The 26,538-nt window shown below is 38.0% G+C and overlaps 1 protein-coding gene across 2 annotated transcripts in view; it reads right to left on the bottom strand.

Annotated features, from left to right (window-relative positions):
• Positions 1 to 26,538, bottom strand: part of ENOX2 (ecto-NOX disulfide-thiol exchanger 2) — a 197,137-nt gene that overhangs the window by 137,612 nt on the left and 32,987 nt on the right. For both annotated transcript variants that reach the window (XM_039250805.1, XM_039250806.1), the window contains exon 2: positions 23,505 to 23,648. The gene's annotated coding sequence lies outside the window, so the exon portion shown is untranslated. The remainder of the gene's footprint in view (positions 1 to 23,504; positions 23,649 to 26,538) is intronic.

The following is a 26,538-nucleotide window of genomic DNA, read 5'->3' as shown; positions in this document are numbered from 1 at the left end:
ACTTACCTAAAGTCAAACAGTGATATGAAAGCAGAGCTTAAACTAAACTCTAGGTTTTCTGGCTTCTCATTCCTATACTGTCCCCCCTATAATGCCCCATCTTTCATGCCATTACCCTATTTTCTTTCATATAATTTCAACTCCTGCTGGTACTTCAGTTTTTCTTTTTTCTGTTATGCACTGAATTCCCTACCACAAAAGGATACTGAAATCAGACAGCCACCTCCAAGTTATTTTTTCCCCACTATGACACTAAAAACTTGTTCTCCTATTCATTTGTTTAGTTTTTTAGATTCCACATATGAGTGAAAACATATGGTATTTGTCTTTCTTGGTTTGAACAATTTTACTTAGCATGATACCTTCTAGGTGCATCCATATTGTCACAAATGGCAACCTTCCATCCTTTTTATGGCTACATAATATTCCACTGTGTGTGTGTGTGTGTGTGTGTGTTGGTGTGTACATACCACATCTCCTTTATCCAACTGTGTACTGATAGACACTTAGGTTGCTTCAACATGTTGGCTATTGTGAATAATACTGCTGTAAACATAGGGGTGCATATATCTTTATATGTTTTCAAATTAGAGTTTTCCTTTCCTTATGTAAGTGTAAATACCCAGTAGTGGCATTATTAGATCATACGGTATTTATCTTTGTAATTTTTTGAGAAACTTCCATGTTGCTTTCCATAGTGAACTTTTCTCAAATTTTTAAAAATTTTAAATAAAATAAAATGGTAAAACAAAAGGAAACTTGTTCTTCTAAAAAGTTATAGTTCAGCTCTTTTGATGTTGGGAACACAGAAATATTTGTGGCAGGGAAGGAGGAGAAGGTACTATGTAAGGCCTAATAAATAAGTAATCATACCTAACAGACTTATAGATCCAGGCTAGGACTACAATTTTTTTCTCTACCCATTCATCACACACTATAATCTTCTAGCAGAGTGCTCTAATTCAGTACCATCTGCCAAAGTACCAAAGTCATAATATGCAGAGGTTAAAGATTTTTGGTGTTGGTAACATCCTGCAAGTACAGAGTATTTTTTTTAAAGCACAATTCAGTGAAAGAGGTCTCATGCATTTATAGAAGGTTGAAAACTCAGGAACTGTTACATTTTGAACATAGTTCTCTCAGTCATTTGGGGTAACCTAATGAAAATTAATATTTCTAATCATTAATTCTCAGGCACAACAGGAAAAGAATGATTGCTTGACAGGAGGCAAAATGAGGAGAAGTAGGATGAAGAAGAAATGCCAGCAAGGACACCAGCTATATACCCAGCTTTATTTTATATCAAAAGCACTGAGTTAAGGACTTTAGTATTCATGCATTTATTTTAGGAATTCAGGTACATACAATTGGATTAATCAGAACATTTAATTCCTGACACACTCTTAGCACTGGTCTCCTATTTATTTAGCTAGTTAATTTTCACAATGTAATAAGCACCTGCAAACTCACAACCCAAAATAAAAACTAAGACCTTGACAATAATCTATATCTAACTAGAAAGATTCCTTCACCCCATCCTATATGACCCCCACCTCCCAGCCAAGGACAGCTTCATTCAGCCATCATCCTGAGTCCTGTGTTTATTATCTCTTTGTTTTTTAAAAATTAGGTTTATCACACCTATATGTAATATAAAAATGTATATTATTTTATTTTAATTTTATCAAAATATAACATGCCCTATATAATATTTGAGGATTTTTTAATCTAATATAATATTGCTAAGATTAATTCATATTTTTATATAGGGCTGTAGTTCATTTAATTTTTTTTTATATCTTTATTTTACTTTGAGAGACAGAGACAGAGAGCGAGCAGGGGAGGGGCAGAGAGAGAGGGAGACACAGAATCTGAAGCAGGCTCCAGGCTCTGAGCTGCCAGCACAGAGCCTGATGCGGGGCTCAAACCCACGGACTGTGAGATCATGACCTGAGCCGAAGTCGGACACTTAACCAACTGAGCCACGCAGGCACCCCTGTAGTTCATTTGTTCTGAGTGCTGCACAATATTCCACTGAATGAATATGGCATACTTTATTAATCCATTATTTACATTGTTTTAGATTTTTGTATTGTCAGCTATGCTGTTATAAACATACCTGTACATGTCTTCTGTTATATATAAGAGGTTTTCTCTTAGGTATTTATCTAGGAGTAGAATTTTTGGGTCATAGGGTATATGAACGTTCAACTTTAGGAGATAATGCCAAAATACATTCCATAGCCCACTCAGCAATTTATATAGACAGTATTCCCCCCTTATCCATGGGGGTATGTTCCAAGAACCTCAGTGGATGCCTGAAACCATCAGTGAGTGGATAGTACTGAACCCCATATATACTGTCTTTTCCTATACATATCTATCTATGATAAGGTTTAGTTTATACATTAAGCACAGTAAAAGATTAACAGCAAGAATAAAATAAAACAATTGTAAAAATATACTGTAATAAAAGTTATGTAAATGTGGTCTCTCTCTCTCAAAATACCTTCTAGTACTCTACTCCCCCTTCATCTTGTGATGATATGAGATGTTAAAATGTCCATGGGATGAGATGAAGTGAGGTGAATGACCCAGGCATTTTGATATAGTGTTAGACTACTACTGACCTGATAGTAAGTCAGAATGAGGATCATCTGCTTCTGGGGGTTGATCATGGGTATACCATGGAAAACCATTGATAAACCATGGAAAACAAAACTATGGATAAGGGGGGACTACTGCATTCCTACTAGTAATATATAAAAAATCATATGACTACATCTTCTCCAATTACTTCACTGTCTAAGCCAGACTTCATCATTAGAACCTAAGAAAACAGAAAATTATTTGAGTGACCATCTCCTCAATTCTCTGAAGGATGGGACATAACTAGCACATAGGAGAGACGTTAATTCATTACATATAATGGTTGCCTTAGGGCATTAGCACTTTGTTCTCTCCAGTAATTTCAATGGAGAAAAGCTACTTGGTATTGTCACTTTTTACTTTTTTGCCAACCAATTGACTATAAAATAAAATGGTGTCTTATTATGATCTGATTTGCATTTTCCTGCTTAATAATGGTGTTGAATCTTTTCATTAATTAATTGGCCACAAGTATTTACAATTCTGTGAAATGTCTATTCATGTCTTTTGTCGATTTTTCTATGGGATTGCTTGTGCTTTTAAAATAATTTTTACAACTTCTTCACGTATTCTTGATAGCATTTTTTTGTCAGTTGTGTTTTGTGAATATTTTCTTCCAGTTTGTAACTTGTATTTTCTCATTCTCTAAGGTGTATTTTGATGGACAACATTTTAAATAGTTAAATCTATCAATCTTTTATCTTATAGTCAATTCTTTCTGTGCTTTATTTTTTTATTACAGTTAGGAAATATTCATGGACATTTTCTGCTAAGAGTGTTAAAATTTTGTTTTTGAAATTTATACTCTCAATTGATCCTGTGTATGCTATGAGATAGGACTTATTTTCATTTTTCAGCTTCATATGTTAAATAATCTCTACATTTCCTACTGATCTGACATGCTACTTTTGTTACATATCAGAACTTCATACATATATAGGTCTATTTCTGGGCTATTACATTTGTAAAAATTTTAAATTCATTATTTCATGCAGTCTTCATAAGAAGCAATCTAACATTAATTTTTCCATGTAATCCATAAAATCACCCCATGAGGTAGATACTATTTTCACCACTTTATAGATTTAGACTTAGAGATGTTAGTTACTTGTTCAAGATCACAGACTAGTTTATGGCAGCTCCAACCCCTAGACTCTAGAGCCCATGGTTTTAAGCAGTAATTAATACTGCTCTTACCCTACAACCTCATAAGGATATAGTGAAAGTCAGTAAATATCACACGCAGTAAACTATATATTTAGCTCTGTACTAACTACAGACTGGTTTGAGGTAGGGCTGGGAGTAAGTTATAAAGGAAAGACAAAGTCTTGGTTCAAATGTCACTTAGGCAGTCTTTCCCTAACCACCCTATCTAATTTGCAGCCCTTTTTCATCCTGTACTGTTAACCTGCTTTATTATTTTTTTAGGCAACTAAGTACCTGAACTTATATATTTAGTTGTTTATTTGTTTATTATATGACTCACTCATTAGAATGTATGTTCAGTGAGTGCAGTGACTAGACACTGTTTTAGTAGCTGCTATATGTCTATCACCTAAAATAGTGCCTAGCACATAGGAGGCATGTGACCAGTATTTATGGAATGAATGAATGTATGTACGTATGAATGAATAAACAAGATAAGCTTCTGTCACTGACGGTTGACAATAGAGCAGGGAATATGATAGTTCAAGAAAAACTATGAAAATAAGAAAAACTTATTCATTTAGTACATTTACGGGATACCTACTTTGTGTATAGCACTGTGATGTGTACTGAAGGAAGAGTATAAAGATGGTAAGGTACAAACTCTGCCTTTAGGAACTTATAAGCTAGTAGAGTCTATGTGTGTATATGAATTTCTATAATACAAGATAAGAAATAGTAAGTAGCTATAAGAGGAAGAACATGATAATTTTAACATAGGAGAAAGAATTTAAGAATTTAATTCAGACTGGGAGATCAGGGTAAGCTTAATGGTACAGGTGGCCATGTTGGAGCTGGGCCTTGGCAATGTTTTCCTTTAAATAAGGTATGAACTGTGGAAGTTTTATACATATTTATTCAGCCAAAGCTACTACTTGCAGATATCTTGGCATAAAGTACCCAGCATTGTATCAAATCAAATTTTCATTGTGGGGAGCAAACTGGACTTTGCCTGGCTAAAAGAAAGGATATTTGAGGCAGAGAGAATGGATTGAAAACACAGCGCATGTTCTGTCAAGAAGTCTGGTGTTGGAGCACCTGGGTGGCTCAGTCGTTTAAGCCTCCGACTTCAGCTCAGGTCATGATCTCGCGGTTCGTGGGTTCGAGCCCCGCGTTGGGCTCTGTGCTGACTGCCAGCTCAGAGCCTGGAGCCTGTTTCAGATTCTGTGTCTCCCTCTCTCTCTGACCCTCCCCTGCTCACACGCTCTCTCTCTCTCAGAAATGAATAAAACATAAAAAAAAAAAAAAGAAGAATGGTGTTGCTGTAACAAGACTCTAGGGAGGGTGGCTGGTAGGAGACGGGGCTGGAAAGATGTTGTGGCTGGAATTTGAAATTAAGAGTCCAGGCCATTTGAAACTTTTTAGGGACTAAGTGATAGGGGAGGCAGGCAGGCCATTACAGGTAGTTATTTTCCTTTCCTTCCTTTCTCAGCTGCTGCCTTTCTTTTCTTTTCATAGCAGAGCACAGTGAAAAAGAAAGGAGGAACCCAAAGACCTGAGATTAAGTCACAGTTTTGACACTGAACTGTTGCATGATGTTTGGAAACTTAATTAAATTAAAGTTGGGGGAGAGGACATTTTTAAAAAACTATACATATATTATTTTCCCCAGGAAATATTTCTTAGAAGCTGCCTCAATTGGAATACCTGCTTTCAGCCACCACCACCCTGTTACAAGGATCACTGCTGTACTGCCAAAGAGATACAAATATGAATGTATCCCTTAGGCATATTGGTTAAGTATCACTGGAGTTGGGGCACCTGGGTGGCTCAGTCAGTTAAGCGTCTGACTTCGGCTAAGGTCACGATCTCACAGATCGTGGGTTCAAGCCCCGTGTCGGGCTCTGTGCTGACAGCTAGCTCAGAGCCTGGAGCCTGTTTCAGAGTCTGTATCTCCCTCTCTCTCTGACCCTCCCCTGATCATGCTGTCTCTCTCTCAAAAAAATAAATAAAACATTAAAAAAATTAAAAAAAAGAATCACTGGACTAGATGATCTCTAAGTGCCCCTTTTTTCACACCAACCCACTTCTTACCGCTACCCCACTGTGTTCTGGTTCTCTTAATATTCCCACCTAAGCTTTCAGTATAACAGTGTGCCCCCCACCCTCTATGGGGGTTGTTTGGCACTTCTGGAGGTACACAGGACTGCAAATTCTTGTCTTGGAAGAGAACTAGCCAAGAGTGGTCAAAGAAATCTGAAAGACTTGAGCACCTGTTCTACAAGGAAGGGGACAGAATTACTAGGCCACTGCTAACTTGTAAAAATAACTGAGGAGCTCTCCTGGAAGCAAAAGCACCCTGATCCTTTCAAAGAACAATTATGAGAAATGATGTGTGTATGTATGTTGTGAGGAGGGCAGGGTGTAGAGAGATATCATTCCAAATTGCAGAACTATCCTTGAAATTCTGATGCTTTAGAACTTCCACATTGGTCTAAACCTCAAATTACGATTTGATGGAGATAAAAGTGTAGGGTAGAGGAGGGAATAAAGATGATCACTCCAATATTCATGATCATTATTTTTAGCTGAACTCCTCTTTTTTAAATTTTAAAATGTTTTTTTTTAATTTATCTTTGAGAGAGAGAGATACAGAGTGTGAGCAGGGGTGGAGCAGAGAGAGAGGGAGACACAGAATCTGAAGCAGGCTCCAGGCTCTGAGCTGTCAAGCACAGAGCCTGACGCGGGGCTCGAACCCACGAACTGTGAGATCATGACCTGAGCCGAAGTCTGATGCTCAACCGACTGAGCCACCCAGGGGCCCCTAAGCTGACCTACTCTTAAGAAACTTAAATTGCATACACAAATGAAAATGTACCCTCAGCATGAAGCTCTATGCAGTGTAATTATCAGAACAATTGCTTATGGAGTTAATTTAAAAAATACAATACCAACACTACCTATTTCATAATCTAGGGGAAGCATTTTCTTCTCAAACCATTTTCAGTATGCAATAGGAAGCCAATTATCACCCCAGAACATTTCTCAGTGAAAAATGTGTTATTTCTTATGACACTTACAGCTTAAAGCCCTAAACTCGCTATTTTCTCTTATTTCCACCACCTAAATACCCATTAATCCAAACCAAAATTATTTTCACCATTTCATATCCTAAAGGTGTCATTGACAGTTGGACAAAGGAATTTTTGGGAGAAGATAAGGCATCTTGTTTTGCTTACCTGAACGCTTATATCAGCTCTTCCTGAAAACAGAGTATAATAATGGGGCTCTTGAGAGAAAAATACAGGAAACAGACACTGGTACTGTTTAAATAAGGGCAAATTTAATTTTACTGATTTCAAGAAAACTCAGTAATTCTAACTGAAAACTAACCAATATTGTCCCTTTAGGATTCATAGGGACGTATTTTTTTTAAATGTTTTATTTATTTCTGAGAGAGAGAGACAGCGTGAGCAGGGGAGGGTCAGAGAGAGAAGGAGACACAGAATCTGAAGCAGGCTCCAGGCTCTGAGCTAGCTGTCAACACAGAGCCCAACACGGGGCTTGAACCCACGATCTGGGAAATCGTGACCTGAGCCGAAGTCAGACGCTTAACCGACTGAGCCACCCAGGTGTCCCAGGGATGTGTTTTTCATCAATGGAAGGGAATAATTTCTATTTACCAGATGTAGGCATATTGTGGATGACAGCCAGGTCTTATTCATCTCTCATTTTCTGTTAGAAATTAGCATATTCATTTACCCTTCCTTTCAATATCACCTGACACACAGTAGGCACCCAAAAACAGTGTTTGCTGAATAAACTTATTAGTGTATTATTTGTTTGCAATTGTCTACTGCTGAGTATGCTTTTAAACTGGTTGCACAAATAGGCTAAATACTACCTGACAGTCTTTAAAATTTGATTAGTAAAACTTTTATTTCTTAGATTCAACCAATTTTTATAGTCCTAAAGAATATAGGTGAGATTTTAAGAGATTTTTCCATGTACCAAAAGCAGCAGCTCCATTTCCCTTTATAGACACCAGACAGAACTTTTCTAGACCTCCTTCTGTGTAACCAAATACTTTCAAGTGGCAACCAAACATTCCAAAGTACCCAAGCTGTCTGAGTGTCATAGTAGAAGACAGCTGGGGATAGTGTTGAGAATGATCAGTGTTTACACCATATTCACATTCCCTTTAGCACATAACAGATTCCACAGCTATAAGACAGGTATGTCCTGCTACCTTATTTTTTAATTCAAAGAACACCTGGATCCTGAATACAGATCAAGAATTGCACTGCCAACCACTATAGGTAGGGTGACTACATTTTCTGACTTTTTCTTTTTTTTCTTTTTAATTTAAAAAAAATTTTTTTTTGCATTTACTTATTTTTGAGAGACAGAGACAGACTGTGAGCAGGGAAGGGGCAGAGCAAGAGAGGGACACAGAATCTGAAACAGGCTCCAGGCTCTGAGCTGTCAGCACAGTGCCCGATGCGGGGCTCAAACCCACAAACTGTGAGATCATGACCTGATCATGACATGAAGTCGGACACTTAACCGACTGAGCCACCCAGGTGCCCCTGTATTTCTTTTTAAAAAAAATGTTTATTCATTTTCTGAGAGACAGAGAGAAATAGAGCATGAGCAGGGGAGGGATGGAGGGACAGGGAGACACAGAATCTGAGGCAGGCTCCAGGCTCTAATCTGTCAGCACAGAGCCCGATTCAGGGCTTAAACCCACAAACCACAAGATCATGACCTGAGCTTAAGTCAGATGCTTAACAGACTGAGGTAAGCAAAAGTTTTCTGACTTTATAATTGCAAAAGTGTGTTTTCACATATGTACTTGTACTTTTGGGGACAACAGGTTAGAACATGTAACACTGACACTGCTCTGAAGTGTCTAGATAGAATATGTGGTTTTCCATAATTATAGGACAGATAACAGAATCTACAAAAAGGAAGTAACTTTATAAAACAGGTTTGATTTGAAAGAACAGAACATAAGCAATGTTAAAATACATGGGAAAACATTTGCAATACACTAAACAGAAAAAAGATTAATTTCTATGACATAAAAAAACTTATGGACTTACCTGTCCAAAATTAAAAGGCAAACAATAGAAAAATGAGCAGAGGATATAAGAAATGATTTATAAAAGAAACACATAGGATTAATAAATTTGAAAATGATGCTCAAACTCACTACTCATTAGAGAAATGCAAATTAAAGCAATAGGGGTTACAAGTTTTCAACCATCTAATGGGGCACAAAATTATAGGATTGATAATGTGTACTGGCAAGAAGAGAGGAAATGGCCCTCTCAACATCTGGGCTGGGATGATGACTTGGTGAAGCCTTTGTAGAAGCTATGATGGTATCAGCCATCAAAATGTACAAAACTCAAAATACATAAAGAATTTAAATAACTCAATATCAACCCCCCCAAAATACAATATGATTACAAAATGGGCAGAGGACTTGAATAGACATTTTTCAAAGAAGACATATAGATGGCCAACAAACACATGAAAAGACACATCACTAATCAGGGAAATGCAAATCTAAACTTCAGTGAGATATCACATCATGCCAGTCAGAATGGCTAGTATCAAAAGACAAGAAATAACAAGTATTGGTGAGGATGTGATTAAAAGGGAACCCTCCTGCACTGTTGGTGGGAATGTAAATTGGTGCAACCACTGTGGAAAACAATATGGCAGTTTCTCAGAAAATTAAAAATAGAAATACCATAAGGTCCAGTAATTCCACTATTGGGTATTTCCCCAAAGAGAATGAAAACACCAAATTGAAAAGATACATGCACTCTCATTTATTGTAACATTTACAATAGCCAAGATTTGGAAGCAACCTACCTATTCAATGTTACATGAATGGATAAAAAAGATGTGGTACACACACACACACACACACACACACTGAAATACTGACTCAGCCATAAAAAAGAATGAAAAGTTGCCATTTGCAAAAACATGGATGGACCTATAGGGTATTATGCTAAGTGAAATAAGTCAGACAGAGAAAGACAAATATGATATGATTTCATGTGGAATCTAAAAAAACAAGACAGATGAACAAACAAAAAAGCAGAAACAGATCCATAAATAGAGAACAAACCAGTAGTTGCCAGAAGAGAGTCAGTAGGGGATGGGCAAAATGGGTGAAGGGGAATGGGAGGTACAGGTTTTCACTTATGGAATGAGTCACAGGGATGAAAGATACAACACAGGGAATATACTCAATGACACTGTAATAGCATTGTATGGTGAGCTCAGCATAATGTATAGAGTTGTGGAATCACTATGTTGTACCTGAAACTAATGTAACATTGCATGTCAACTTTACTTAAATTTTTACTTAAATTTTACTTAAATTTACTTTACTTAAATTAAAAACAATGTACAAAGCCCTTAACACTCTAACTCTGCAATCTTATTCTTTAGACTTTATTCTAGAGTAATACCTGCTCACATGTACAGAGCAACGTTTGTGGATGTTCTTTACAGCACTGTTTATGGCAGCCAAAAGACAGGAATAATTTAAATATCCATAAACAGGAAGATCCCAACAGTAAAATTTCCAATCTCAGATATGGCTCACCAAGTAATTCCTAAAAAAGAGAGAAAATCAGAGCACATGTTATCCATCTGGGGTAGTAAAGTAATCTGGGGTGGGGAAGTAAATGACTGGAAAAGGGCATCAAAATCTTTGGGGTGCCAGAAATTGTCTGTGCCTTGTTTTAGGTGCTGGTTACACAAGTGTCCTGTTTGTGAAAGTTCATTGTTTGATATGTATAATTTTGCATTTTTATGTACTTCAAGAAAATATTTTTTTTTAAACACAGAAACAAGATTTGGGAGACCCCATAACTTTAGTGGAGAGAGGACTGTACCAGGAAGAAGGAGTTCTGAGTTCCAACTCTTTTCTGCCCAAACTAGTTTGATACTTTGTGCAAGTCACTTGGGCTGAATCAATGTTGACTCACATGTTAAAGTGGGGTAATCATATTTTGCTAAAAAGATCGAGAACTGGGTCCAGTGATTTTCATATCTTTTTAATTTGATTCTAAACTGCCCATCCTTCACTTTCCAGGGCTATTTCAAAAAGTCTTCCAACCTGTCTCTCCAGCTCTAGTTCTGCCCCTTTATAATCCACAATAAAAAACACTTTGGTTGGAGTATCTTTTGAAAGTATAGCTCAGATCATATCAGTGCCTTCTTCAGAAATCTTAGAAAGCAGGGGGACATGGTGCAAAGTGCACAGGACCCATCATCTAAAACCTGGGTCTGAATAGCTTACTGCTGTCTAATCCTGGGCAAGCCATTAAACCTCTGATTCTCCACTACCTCATGTGTAAATGAGACTAATAATGGGACCTTCTTCACAGAGTTATGTAGAAGAGAGTTTCAGCTACTGATGTGTCAAGTTCCAAGTCACAGTTAACTTCATTACCTAGAGTTCCAGAGTAAAGGCAGAGAATCAAGTTCCTTAGCTACTTTTATCTGACTCACTCCAATCAAGACAGAGAACACTTCTGGGCAGCCTGAGTTTCAACACAAAGCTCTCACTGACCAGCTGTTTGACAGGAGGACAAAAAGTAAAAGGCATCTTTGCAGGTCATGCCACAGAAAGAGTGGCACCTCATGGCAAAGGACAATGGTCTTCATTGATAGCAAACTCCAGCCTGGGAGATCTGTAGTCCCTTCTGCACAAACTTTATTACATTGGCAATAACTGCTTAACAGAGACCTGGCACAATATCAAGAAAAGCTAAAGTCTTGTAGCTACCCTGCTGAGATAACTTAGGATGCATTAGTCAATGTTTCTTGGGCCATTCACCCTAGATCAGGGTAATTATGAAGAGGAATAAAAAACAACAGATTAGAAAATAGCATGCCAGTAGAACCACTATATTTGTACGGGATGATATTTAAATCAGCATTTGAAAACAGTACATAGTTATGACTTACTTATTTCCTGCTCAGACTTTATGCCAAGTTCTGAGGCAATTCAGCGTTTAGCATTCATCTCAGATGGAGAGCCTGGTCCCTGTGGCTTGTCACACCAGCCTCTTAAAAGTTCTATCTTGCCAGATACAAAGGCCACTCATCCTAGGGATGCCCCTCACATTAAACAAGTTGCATGGTCCCCAGGAAATAATTTTGGGGAAAGATGACACATTCTCAACTTGATATATCTCCTTCTCAGTGAACTCAACCAAGCATCTTCTGAAATTTAACCTCCTTTCTCCTACTTTCTTGACTGATTAAAGGAACAAAGATGTCTTTGTTAATGTCAACCCTGATCTGAAAATTGCATGAAAACGCCTCCACTCTTCATCCAATTGTGCACTTGCACATAGTTCTCTACCTGGAATAGTGCCCAGCACATAAAAGCTACTCAGTAAATATTTGTTCTTATTTATTGAGTGTTCACTGTAAGCAGCCACTCTTTCATAGCACTCAGCATAATTGCAAATAATTATTTGTATAGTTATTTGCTTAATGACTGTCTTTCTCACTAGCCTGTGATGGTCACAAGGCCAGGATCAGAGTCAGAGTTATTCACAGCTGTTCTCTTAATGCCTCCCACAATGCTTCACACTTATTAAGACTAAATAAATATTGCCTAAACAAAAGACTACTGTGTAAATTTTATTCAATTTCTCACTTAATCCCAAAACAACCTGTATGCTTTGTATTATTATTTGTATTTTATAGGTGAGAAAACTGAGGCTCAAAGAGCTGAGCTATAATAACTTGCCAAGGGTCAAAGCCAGGAATCTGAGTGTGTTCTATTAACAACTATGTTATCCTGTCTCCTTCTTTTTATTTTTTTTAAGTTTATTTATTTTGAGAGAGAGGAAGAGAGAGAGAGAGAGAGAGAGAGCATGAGAGGGAGAAGAACAGAGAAAGGGGGGGACAGAGAGAATCCCAAGTAGTCTCCACACTGTCATTGAAGAGCCCAACATGGGACTCTATCCCACAAACCGTGAGATCATGACCTGAACCCAAATCAAGAGTCAGACATTCAACCAATGAGCCACCCAGGTGCTCCTTGTCCCCTTCTTTTTAAGTGCTGTTCTACTACTGACAGGGGCAACGTGGGAAGTTTCCCTCACTTTACTAAGCCTCAGTTTTCTTATCTATAAACAAAGGAGAAATGGTATTTATTTTATAGATTTGCTGTGAAGTTTTGTTGAGGTTATATATGTAAAGCACTTGCTTATAGCCATTGGCATATAATCAATATTTAACAAAAGTTGCTACTCCTGTACTGTTGTCACTGAAACAAATATGCAGGAGAAAGGAGAAAGTGATTGTAGCTAGGGAATGCCACCTGCTGAAACCTGTCCCCTTTCCCAAAATAGTACAGACCAAATCAGCAGTTGTACACATCTATAATGGCTTTCTGTGCCACTCTCATCAGCACATTCACTCACCACATTCCATAAAACAGCTTGCAAATGAAAGTTGCTTTTGTTTAAAATTCAAATGTAGAAAAAGCAAAATATTTTAAAATTAATTCTTTAACAAGCAATTGCTCAATGTAGGATACTATAACCTATATGGCTTGAATGGAATAGCTCATATTATCAAGGAAACTGAAGATGGGAAAAAAATCAAGACTGTCTCCCACCCTATTACAAGAGTGAACTTCATGGATTTTTATTTCCATAGATAATAAATGCATATCAGGAAATAGAGCAGAAACAGTGAAAATTGCAAATTAGGCAGTCTATTCTTTCTGTTGCAATACCTGGTAAACATTTATACAACCACTTTATTTGCCACCTTTTGGTCTACTGCTTTACTGTCACTTCTGTACTTGGCAGAAGATTCTGGACATACTTTGTCATGGAATACTACAAGCATCCAACATTCTGAACCACAGTGGTTTAGGAACACCTAGCTACTGTGATACAGGATGGGTAGCTACACTGGTTCTTAAGCTTGGCTGCATAAGTGGAATCATCTGGGGTGTGTCCTGTACCCTGAGGAAGCTCTGCTCACTTTATAAGAGACAAAAGGTCATCTTAACTCGAGGGGCATTTTGACCTGAGAGCCAGACTGCAGAAGTTAAGCCCTGAATGAGTACTTATTTTTATTCTTAGTCATTGGATAAATCAATTCTGATTTAAATGAATAACACTGATGCTGGCCCCCTTCCCCATTTCCATTTTGACTCAGTTGATTCTGGACACTGATTCTAGAGCTACTTTGCCTGGGTTTGGAACTTACCTCCTGTATTTACTATTTCGACAAATTACTTAGCTTCTCTGCATTTAAGTTTCCTTATCAGTAAAATGAGGATAATCCTAGAGTTGTTGTGAAAATTAAATAAGTTGAAACATTTAGAATACGTAGAATGCTTCCTGGCACGAAGTGGATGTTCCATAGCATTAGCTAGTAGTGGTAGTAGTAATAAAGTGTTTTAATTATTATACTTTGGGGTCACAGAAGAAAGGGAGACCTGTAGAGTTTGCAACGCCATGTGAATGACCATGCTGAAATGGTGGGAGTGGTATTCTGTGTTTGAAATTCATAAAAATGAAATCTCTTCACTGTAAGGTATTACTTTGAGGACAAATCAATTGATAGAAAGTTGAGTTCCATCTAAAATTTGTCTTGATTTTATACATGGAGAAGTAAAACTCTAAATGTAATATCTGCAAGAAAACAACCCTATTTCTTTGTACCACACAGTGGACTCCTGTTGCTAGTTTTCCTTGGCTTAAAAAAATTTCTAAGGATAGGACTTAGAAAAATCAAAACTATGTTAATCTTCAAATGAACAGCAATGTTGGGACTGTGGGGGCTCTTGTCTTACTTGTAACCATTCCATGGGGAGGAGGGAATAGCCATTCAATTTGTGAGAGAGGACAGACAGGAGTACTAAAGAAACTTTCCTGGGCTTTCACCCATGCCTACTTGTTCCTAGGCACAGGAGAATTAATTTATTTGATTACTAAGATTAGAATAAAAATAAGTGCTCATGTAGGGCTTAACTTCTGCATCCTGGCTCTCAATACAAAATGCTCTCTAGGCTAAGTGTCCATCAATGGACGAATGGATCAAGAAGATGTGGTTTATCTATACCATGGAATACTACATGGCAATGAGAAAGAATGAAATCTGGCCATGTGTAGCAACATGGATGGACCTTGAGGGTGTTATGCTGAGCGAAATAAGTCAGGCAGAGAAGGACAAATATCATATGTTTGCACGCATAGGAGGATTAGGAGGAACTTAATGGAGCATCATGGGGGAGAAGAAGGGGGAAATTGTGGGGGAAAGGGAGAGAGGCAAACCATGAGAGACTCTTGAATGCTGAGAACAAACTGAGGAATGATGGATGTGGGGGGGAGGGGGGAGATGGGCATGGAGGGGGGCACTTGTGGGGATGAGCACTGGGTGTTATATGGAAACCAACTTGACAATAAACTATTTGTAAAAAAAAAAAAAATGCCCTCTAGTTAAGATGACCTCCTATATCTTATAAAGTGAGCAGAGCTTAGTCAGGGCATGGGAGCTGTTTTCAAGTGGCATGCCCACAGACCCAACTTGCTCTTAATTTGTAGCTTCCACTGAATTGTGACATAGGCCATCACTCTCAACAACAGTGGCTGGGGAAGTAGTCTGCTCTGCGGATTCAATTTGCCCCATAGGTGGATATCAAAGCATAGATTTGGAGCTGGGGATGGTAAGGAGCCTCATTAGGCCTTAGGCTTAAGCCATGTTTTTCCATCCAGTTTTACTTATAATAGCTGATACCACATTTTATTCATCACATGTTTTCCTAACCCTAACAAGCAGAAGCAGGAACTATAAAAGCGAAAGAAGTAAAAATCTGACAATTTTCAAGATACTTTCACTTAACAGATGTGGAAAGTGAGGTTTAAAAGAAAAGGCTTCTGTGACTTACCCATGGTCAAAATACTACTAAGTGGCATGTCCAATACTAGAATTACAATCTTTAGTATTCTTTTCACTACATGCTGAATATGCTCCTTTCTCTTATTAAGGCCAAGGAAGCCCATACAGACCCCAGGATCAAGTACAGTTGCTTTGGTAATGTTACCAAGCTAACAAGAGAGGAAAACAACCTCCCGAAATCTAAGAATCCTCTTACTCTGAAATTGAGCTTCACTAACATAAAACTGACTTTTTTTCAGACAAGTCCCTAACTTGAAATCAGAATATTGAAAGAGATCCTTCAGAAAAAATTATGTGATAATACTTAAATCATAGATAAACATTATACATTTTTCCCCATTTGGACAGAGTTGCTATAAGGGTAGTCTGGGAGAAGCGATACAAACTGTCCCATGCCAAATAAGCAAGGGTCACAAAGAGCTTATTCTATGATTTTCTGAGCTGCTGGAGTTCAGCTCTACAAAGGTAATTTCCTCATAGGTGTTTCCCAGTCTCAAACTCCTTTTGTAGCTTGAGATCAAAGGGTCCTCCCCTGTGTAGCAGGCAGAACAGATATGGGATGTCATATACCACTGTGTTAGCTTGCTACAAATCATGTAATAGCTATTAGCATAGCTCCTCTAGTTTATAGATGCACTTTCTGCAGTACAGATGAATCAACTGCATGCCACAGTCCTAACCAACTTGAAATGATTATATGAGTCTGGTAATTCTGGTTCTGCCACTAATTAACCATGTGACTTTATTTTTTTTTTTTTAAGTTTATTTTGCGAGAGACAGAGACAGTGCGAGTGGGGGAGGGGCAGAGAGAGAGAATCCAAAGCATGCTTCACACTGCTAGCACAGAGCCCTATGAGTCAGATGCTCAACCAACTGACCACCCAGGCGTCCCACTCTGTGACTTTAGATAAGCCTTTTCTCTGGGTCTCAGTTTCCTCATTTTTTAAAATTTTTAATGTTTTATTTATTTCTGAGAGAGAGAGAGAGAGAGAGAGAGAGAGAGACAGTGTGAGCAGGGGAGGGTCAAAGAGTGAGGGAGACACAGAATCCGAAGCAGGTTCCAGGCTCTGAGGTAGCTCCCAGCACAGAGCCAGACGCGGGGCTCAAACCCACGAACTGTGAGATCATGACCTGAGCCGAAGTCGGACACTTAAGCTACTGAGCCACCCAGGCGCCCCTCAGTTTCTTCATTTGTAAAAATGATGGAGTTAGGCAAGGTTGCCTCTGACTCTAAAATACTATAATTCAACATCTGCCAATAGCCTTTCTGTTACCAATACATGAGGCTGACTCACACTTGGTGTCTGCCAAGTACTAAAATCTTAAATACAATAAAGTCACAAAATCATTCCAAAGCTCTTCCCATGGTGGGGTCAACTTAAGAGAGATTTATTTGCATTTTTCTATTCTGCCTCTTTTGTGCCACCTTCAATTTTCCCTCCATGTGACAATCCATGAAGATAAGCATTTCACACTGAGTTTCTATAAACTTGAGAAAGACAGAAGTCAGCTTACTTTTTGGATCCTTTAGTTATCAAGATACGGTTTTATATCTTGAAGCTGTAATCAGATAAAAATGTCCAAAGGACTAAAGAAACTGAGTAGGGTTATTAGTCTACTTTTTTTTCTTATTTTAATTCCATTTGAAGGAACAATACGCTCTTCTTGTTTTTGGCAATATAATAATTCAGCTGACATGCGAGAAATACCAAACACCAAGATATAAAACGGTGGCATTTTCTCTCTATAAAAACAATCAATGCTTTCATTTGTGGACTTCAAAGTACATGTGAAATAAAAGTCTCAGCCCTGTGAGTCTGAGATAAATCAAAAGGCTGTAAGTGTCATAGAAAAGTTTCCTGGTTCATTGCCCCTCTTCCAGGTAAGAAAGGAAACAAAAATACTCCCAAACAGATGAATGCTCATCTCATTTTTATATTTCTCTCTCAAAGGGCTTAAGCAACTTCCTTCTAACAATTCATTTCAATATAATTCTTCCTTATGTCTGACTTGGTGCTGCACAGGCCCACTTCATCTTATTAATCTTGCCTTGGCAGTGCTAGAGCTCTTCACTGTCTTTCATTTTGTCAAGTCTCACTTTGATTTCCAGAAATTCTAAAGGAAAACTTGGAAACTGAGTTAGGGGTCTATGATCAAGTTTAGATACTATCTGGAGGTCCTTGATCACATTTATATATTATCTGGAGGTCCTTATCATGACATTCCTGGAGATGCTAGTCCACCTTAGTCAAAATCATTTCTCCTCTCTGGTTATTAACACTTAATCTCTAAAATGAAACAAATATGAAAATATATTAAGGAAGGAAAGAATTGCCATACCAATGCAAATTATTATCGAACAGAAGGGTCTTCCTAGAGATCTTTAACTCTTGGAGTTGGGATTCAGATGTTATTGCAAATAGAAAATGGTTGAGGATGCCTCTTTTTATACTGAGCTATTCATCATTCATAGGAACTTTGAGAACAATACTGCTCAGTACTGGGCATCATGTATTTAAGTGCAAACCTATCTTTCAGTACAGGCCTATGAGAGAAGACAATGGAAACAGGAGTATGTCTACATCTGGATCATCACTCTGGTATCATAATTATCCCCAGATTAGTTGCCCACTCTTCCAGAGGGCTGACACTTTCTTTGAATACTAATGTGTCATGAGGTTGCTTAAAACAATGCATTCAATTTTATTCATCATCTGGATGGCCTTGTTGACTCATGGATTCTTCCACTTAAGTAGACGTATTTGAAAGAGGATTGCTATCTCTGCTTCTACAAGTCCAGGTGGATCTCAAACCAGAAGGCAGTTGGCATCTTGTGGATAGGCACTATGATTTGATGAGGGTTTAACAATCTTCTACTCTTTAGCCATAGAGGATCATCTGAATAAGTGGACTCATTTGACATTTAGCAATTTTAGAAAATTTGTGCTACTGCACCGTTGAGGAAACATTTATACAAGGAAAAAGTGAAATTTGAGAGCAAACATACTCTAAGGAAAGCTGAGATCAACTTATGATAAAGGCTGCAAAGCAGCCAGATCGACTAGGGAAGAGTTTCTGGTCAAATACTGCAGTGTTATCTAATCCAGATTACTGATCTACTTCACAAAGGAATTGGGACAAGACACCCAAACTCCACCTCTAAGTTTCCCTTGGGCACTCATGAAATTGCACCTAGTAAAGAGGCAAGGATTCCATTAGGGCCAAGTATTCTCCACAAGCACCTACATTTGATGTGTGGTTTATCTAGGAATATAATCTTACAAATGTTTGGAGTATGATCTTTAGGGGCAAGTGAGGAAGTCAATTCATCAACATTAGATACCAAGTGCCCAGTTTTATTTTATTTTTAATTAATTAATTAATTATTGAGAGAGAGAGAGAGAGTGAGAGAGCATGCACACACACACGAGCGCGCACACGCACGAGGGAGGGGCAGAGGGAGAGACTCTTACGCAGGCTCCACACTCAGCAGAGAGCCTGATGTGGGGCTGGATCTCACAAACCATGAGATCATGCACGACCTGAGCTGAAATCAAGAGTTAGATGCTTAACTAACTGAGCCACCTAGGTGCCCCAAAAGTGCCCAGTTTTATACACAGCTCCACTCTGGCAGTGATAAAAGAATAACGGAGAATATTAAGGGCAAGGGAAAGCAATTATTCAGCCAGATACATGATCAATCAATAAATATTTATTGAGCATCTATTGTACGCAAGACATTGTATCTTTGCAAAAGCCATAAGTCAGAGGCCCTTTCAATAAGGGACTAATGATGAGTTAAAAGGCTAAGACATATTCACATGAACAGATAACCACAAGTTAATCTATAATCAATGTCAAATGAATCATATGAATATAATGACCAAGGGGTTTCAGAGGTACAAATGAACAATTCTAACTGATGATCCAGAAGGCCTCCTGGAGAATTCTGGACTTGTACTAGGTACTTTCAATTGGACAGGATTTTGACACGTTAAAGAAGACAGACCATACTAGACAAACAAACAAACAAATAAAAAAACCAGCATGAGCAAGGTACTAAGTAGGTAGGTGCAATGCTGGTCTAGTAGCAGATCACCTTGGCTGAAATAGAAGACTTGTTTTGGGGAGTAGCAGGAAAAAAAAAAAAAGCTGAAGACACCATGGGATCTCAGAGTTTAGAGGGATCCTAGAAATGATCAAATCTGCTCACCTTATTCTCACACAAACACAGATTTCCTTAGTGCGCCACCAATATTTAACACACGTGTTAGTAATGGGTCCGGCTTCCTAATATCTACAGGCATAGTTACCGTGACATAGGAGTTAAAGACAGGCTTTGGAGTTAGAGGCCTGCCTAAACCACTTGCTAGTTTATCAAACTTTTATTTTCTCACCTACAAATGTGGATGATAGTATACTCACTGAAAGTGGAGGTAGGAAGAAAAAGGGGGAAAGAATGGTTGAAGGAGACAGAAAAGGATGTAAAGTGCATTGCCAAGGAAAGCGGAAGAAGAGAGAATTCAAGGTAGGGGAGGCTGTTAACAGCATCAAATGAACCAAACAGGTCAAAGTAGTTGAGACCAGCCAAAAGGCCAGGGACTTTGACAATTTGCAGGTCACTGGTGACCTTTCAGAAATCAATTTTAGTAGAAAATGAGAGAGGAAAATTGTAGAAAAGGATGAGATAAGAGGGATGGGAAAGGAAGAAAACCAGAATGTGTAGTAAGGAACTAGAACTGCAGTCAAAGACCCCTCCTCATTTGCAGCGAGAGGAGAGCGAGAAAGATGGCTTTGATTCAAAGGGGTTACGGGGTTCAGTGATATAATGGCTGGATATGTAGCTCAGCTTAGAACTGAAATGGCTCGTAATTCTGTTAAGGACTTTGAACCCTAGCCTTCCTCCTTGTGGAGATGCAGGGAATGGTGAAAGGAAGAATATATAATTACAAAGCAATCTGTCCTTTTATAATGCTGTAAGGTTGCCAGCTGAAAAATTATAAGAGACTCCTATATAGTAAAACCTCATTAATTTGGACTTCAAGCTTTTGGGATTTGTGGTGATTTAACCTGGGCTGGAGACACAAAGAAAGGGTTCACTAAGCAGACAGTGTGAAAAAGACTGCAAGAGAGCTAATTTAGCCTGACAGGGGCTATTTCAGAAGGCTATTTAAAGAAAATAGTCTTTTTTTAAAGAACTTCAACATATTCATTATTTGAATGCAAATTGATTCTGCTAATTGTAGATTAGTATAATCTATTGCTAAAATCCTATATCTGTAACAGTTACTTTGCTCTCACTGAATTTGCTCATTAGAAATAAAACTGCAGTTCTTTAAAGTTACTTCACAATTCCTATGAATTCATACCCCTTTTCCCTGCCCTCATGAATTAACTACAGTTCAGGAGGTATTAATCTAAACTAGCACATCACTTATCAAGGACACACTGGAAAACTAATAAGTGATCAAAAAAGGCCTCAGAGCAGCCAAAATAGATGTCTTAAAGTTGATGCCCTAATCCTCTAACTCTCTCTATAGCAAGTTCTCTTACAGCTGATTTAACATACTGATCTGACATATCAACTTGGAGATGGCTGCCTTTTTTGTTTTTTAATGTTTTATTATTTTTAAATGTATTTTTAAGAGAAAGCAGGGGAGGAGAAGAGAGAGAGTGGGGACAGAGGGTCTGAAGAGAGCTCTGCGCTGACAGCAGCAAGCCCCATGTAGGGATTGAACTCACGAACCACGATATCATGACTGGAGCAGGAATTGGATGCTCAACCAACTGAGCCACTCAGGTGCCCCTGGATTTTTTTGTTTTTTAAAGTTTGTAACTTTTTAGAAGGAGAAAAAGGGGTGCTGCATGAAGGGACATTGAGAGAAACCAGAAGTTACTGCAGATTGCAGACAGGACACAGGACATATATAAAATATGGCTGTAATAACTAAAAAGCTACCAGAGTGTAGGACATTTTATTGTAGAGATAAAAAGCCTATATTCCTTAGTAAACCCTGAAAACTATAACAGAGTATTATTGTACAGAACAATAACTAATATCTGGAGTTATGCCTCTAAATGATCAGAGTTGAATACATGCCTTAAAAAGGCAGATACATTTACACACACACACACACACACACACACACACACACACACGATTGGTATACATAATGATTAACCTAAAAATGTGAAATGTGTTGATACTCAAACAGGTAAAGTTTATAATATTACCATATAATAATGATAACAAAAAAATAGCAGCATTTATTAAGTGATTAGTGTATGCAGATACCAAGCTAAGCACTTTACCTTATATAATTGTGTTTAAATCCTAATACGTGAGTTTTAGTACCATTTCTACTTTACAATTGAAGTGAAACTCAGAGAGGCTAAGGAACCACTCCTTTGCTCTTCAGAAAGAAATAGAGCTGGGATTAGAATTCACACCATTTTTGTAGCTATAATCTATGCCTTTCCAATGTTCCAGATAAGACACCTCTCTAAAAATCACTCTGAGAACTCCAGAGAGCTGTGTTTCACTGTGTTTTTGTTTTCCAAATTTGTATTTGACAAATACCTTGATTTATAAGCAGAATCAGATACGATCTTATATGTTTGTAAGCATGCTCCATGTTACAAGGTGACCGTGGGGGAGAAGAAGGGGAAAAATAGTGGGGGAAATGGAGGGAGGCAAACCATGAGAGACTCTTGAATGCTGAGAACAAACTGAGGGCTAATGGGGTGGCGGGGAGGGGAAGGGGAGTGATGGGCATGGAGGAGGGCACTTGTGGGGATGAGCACTGGGTGTTATATGGAAACCAACTTGACAATAAACTATTTAAAAAATAAATAAAAGTAATAGTAAAAAAAAAAAAAAACAGAACAAAACACCATGAACGTGTCTATTAGGCCAATCGCCAATCTCAAATCAGTCTCTACATATTATGGATACTGTTTTCAAATGAATAGCCAAGCAGCAAATAGATACAATTTGAACATATCAAATAATCAGTTAAGTATTGGCTCTCCTATTGTTTCCCCACTCGTTTAGGAGAAATTTAACTTGAGAATAGGCTAATGGAACATAAAGGTAAAGGAGGATTGCAGGGGAGGATCAAAACTCAGTTGACTGTTATAAATGATTTAAGACAATCAGCTTGTCACCTGTTCTAAGATAGCTATGAGGGCATAAAACACATGTGGGCATAGTGTGTACTGGGGGAAACAAGGCTGGGGTGGGGAGATACAAATACATGCAGTTATCTGCATTACGAGTAAAAGTGAGGGTAACCCACCACATGGTCACACAAAGAAAAACATACAGTGAAACCATTCACTCATGCAATCCTTCTACTTAAATCAATGTTCTTTACTCATCTATTTTTTTTGTCTCAAGCCTACCCATTTAAGGGTCAGCGACAAAGGTCACTTCAGCTGTGAAGTTTTCTACAATGTCCAAGGCTGAATTAAACTCTTCCCTGTTTGTGCTTCCATAGGGGTTTTTCCCCATTTTCCACACTTAACCACATCAACAGTGATACTCTATCTCATTATTAGAGTTATTATTGTCTGTGCTTTCCCCATGTTCTATCCTACCATGAATTCATTGAGGACAGGGGACTCTTTCTCACTTCTGTAAGTTCTACCAATCCCAGCAAAGTGTCAATAACATACTAGGCTCTGGGAAAATGTCGATTCAATAGTGCTGACTTAAGACAGTGCATTATTGCCTAGCTTACCTGAAGGAGCATTTGTTCTCTTTCTTTTCTTGCTTGATTCCCCTCCATTCTCAATGTGGCCTTCTGTGACCAGAGGGCCACTGGCACTACCAAACTGCAGGGGTTCGTTGTTGTTGGCAGGGTCAAAGGGCAGCTGGTTCAATCCTAAAGAAGAAAAAGAAAGCCAAAATCCAGACTCCATTAAGGACTGGGATGTTCCTAGATTTTATTATATGAGCCACTAGAGGAAAACTCTAAATCTTAAGAACCTAGGAATAACAGGTGAATTCATTAAAGTCAGTTACTTTTGTAATTTTTCCAGATTTTCTTGACAGGTGCAGAATTAAAACATAGGGTCTTTTAAGATTGTGGCTTAGTCATTAAGAAGATCCCTCACATTTCTGAGAAATTAGCATTTTTGGCCACAAGCTATCAAATTATCTTCTACCTCCTTCTTTAAAAGAGATAAGACCTTTAAATGTGGCTATGGTTAAATCCACTCTTCCTTTGAAAAAGCTTGGTCATGTATTCCTGAGACTGTCCCTTGACATTTTTCCATTCTTTCACTGCAAGGTGATGCAGATATAACCGTCAGAGCAGCCTGGCGTCAAAGTCACTGCCAACAATAACAGAGATTTCCAAAAAAGAAAAAGCACAACTCTATAGCAAATGGGGGAAGGAAACAAAGATACAGAACTCGCAATGGGACTAGTGAGTAGTTGGAGTGCTGGGGAGTTATGACCTGGGTTTGGCTAGTGCTACTCCTATCCATTCCAAATAATGCCAGACCGTGGTTACTTTACTAGTTGCTGCTGTATCACCTAAAATGGCAGAAGGCACTTTCTACTCTCTAGGTCTCAGATGCTTCTGCCAGGGAGGAACAGAGACTTTCTTACTCCTCTGGCAGCAGCACCTGGAATTTCAAGTGTTTCAATTAAAATTTCATGAAATGTGGAATCAAAAGCTTTGTTAAAGACCAAAGTTAGGTGATCTCTCTTAAGCCTTTTAGCCACTGGTTCCCTAATCCTATCAAAAAGGAAATCAGGTTGGCCTGTCAGGCTCATTCTTTAACCCTTGATGTTTCAATGGGCCATAGCTGTACAATTCTTGAAGCAATGATGTAAAAGGTCAATAAAAGCTTGGAGTCCAGTCAGCTAAGTCAATCAAGTTTCAGTAAAATGACTCCTAAGATTCTAACAAAATGTCTTTATATTATTGGTTTTAGTTAAAAGTATCCCTAGGCTAATGTTTTCAGCCCACATAATAAATACCATTTCTTCAGCAATCAGACTCCACTTGGAACACCTCCATTAAATGTCTTCTGGGACTTGTCATTCTTCCTTTACATCACCTGAGTAACTAAGTGAAGGAATGAAAATGCACTTCTGTATCTTAAGTCAACTGTTCACTGCATTAATATCCATGTTCTCGTAAATCCCTTTCATGATTAGAAACAACTAAAGAAACAAACATCAATTGCTATGTATTAAAAAGACTACATTTTTATACAATTTACAAATGAAGAGGTTTCTTGGACTTGAGTGGTCTCAGAGTCAAATGTAAATAATGTACTATTTTTTAAAAATTTTTTAATGTTTATTTATTTTTGAGAGCGAGAGGGAGAGAGAGAGCATGGGTGGGGGAGGGGCAGAGAGGAGGGACACATAGAATCCGAAGCAGGCTCCAGGCTCAGAGCTAACAGCACAGAGCCCTATGCAGGGCTAGAAATGACAAACCATGAGATCACGACCTGAGCCGAAGTCAGATGCTCAACAGACTGAGCCACCCAGGTGCCCCAAGGAATGTACTATTAAAAAAAAAACTTTTCTTGATATTTCTTTCTGTAATATTATTATACTGACCAAAATAAATTCTATAGAGGATGGAATGGCATAGTGGAAACAGTATGTGTTTCAATTTGGGCTAAAATCCTGGCTGTGTCTTTTACTAGCTGGCAACTCATATAATTTCCCTTACTCTTAGTTTCATAATGTATAAAAAGAGAGTGATAAAATTTGTACAGGGTTGTTGCAAAGATTAACAAGATAAAATATATATATTTAAAGTTATGATTATCTTATTCTAAATGAATTAAAAAAAAACTTCTTCCCTGTCAGTTTGTAAACTCTTCAAAGGGGGCTCTTTCCCCCAACACTCTCCCCACCTACTAGCTGTAGAACCTGGTGACTATCACCATGCCTGGCACATAGTGATTGTTGAATTAATTAATTAATACTCAACAGGGAGGGGTAGGTGACTCATTCCATTAACCTATGTAGTTAAAGACCTGACAGCTGATAATCAAGAATTAATACCACAGCTTAAAAGTTCTGATGCTGATTATATCAACATTACTTAAAATAATTAGATTTCAAATGCATCTCTCTCATCTGACTACTATACAGCAAGACGGTGAAAGCTTGATCAAAAGGAATGCTCAGGGATTAGGAGATTCTGATTAATGATGGTTAATCAGAAAAAAATTTTCCTTATTTTGTTTTGCATTTGATAATTTTACAGAATAATATATTAGTCCATTTTCCTGCCTTATTAAGTAGATGAATGAAGATCTTACAGAGCTTCAGAGTCATAGTCTATAAAAGGAAGCTAATAACAGTGCCTAACTCATGGGACTGTTAAAAGGATTAAAATGAAATTATGTATGTAGAACATTCTGCATTACATCTGGCATAAAGCAGATACTCAATAAATATTAACTGTCACTACCATAATTTTGAATTTCTATTTCTATTCCATTTCAATATCTAGAGTTGTTGATGTCCAATGTGAGGAGAGTGGTCTGAATTTGCTCTGATCCAAGGATAGACCTTTTTCCTCATTGAATCTTTTCATTGTTGACTTTACCTTTTTCTAGAAGTTGGAGTCTGGGTAAATAATCTGCTAAATGAAAAGTATTCAGTCATAGATATTTAACCATCATTTCTTTCCTTTTTATTTAGTCCCAGATGGTAAAATTAGGGATTTAGGTATTTTGTTCCTGTTCCTAGAATATAGATTTTTGTTTGGCACTAAATAAAACTGAGATTTCAAGTAC

Source organism: Hyaena hyaena, unplaced genomic scaffold (assembly GCF_003009895.1).
Source record: "Hyaena hyaena isolate Hyena2069 unplaced genomic scaffold, ASM300989v1 scaffold_383, whole genome shotgun sequence".
NCBI lineage: Eukaryota > Metazoa > Chordata > Mammalia > Carnivora > Hyaenidae > Hyaena > Hyaena hyaena.
Note: the sequence above shows the minus strand (reverse complement) of the source record. Positions and strands in the feature narration are given on the sequence as shown.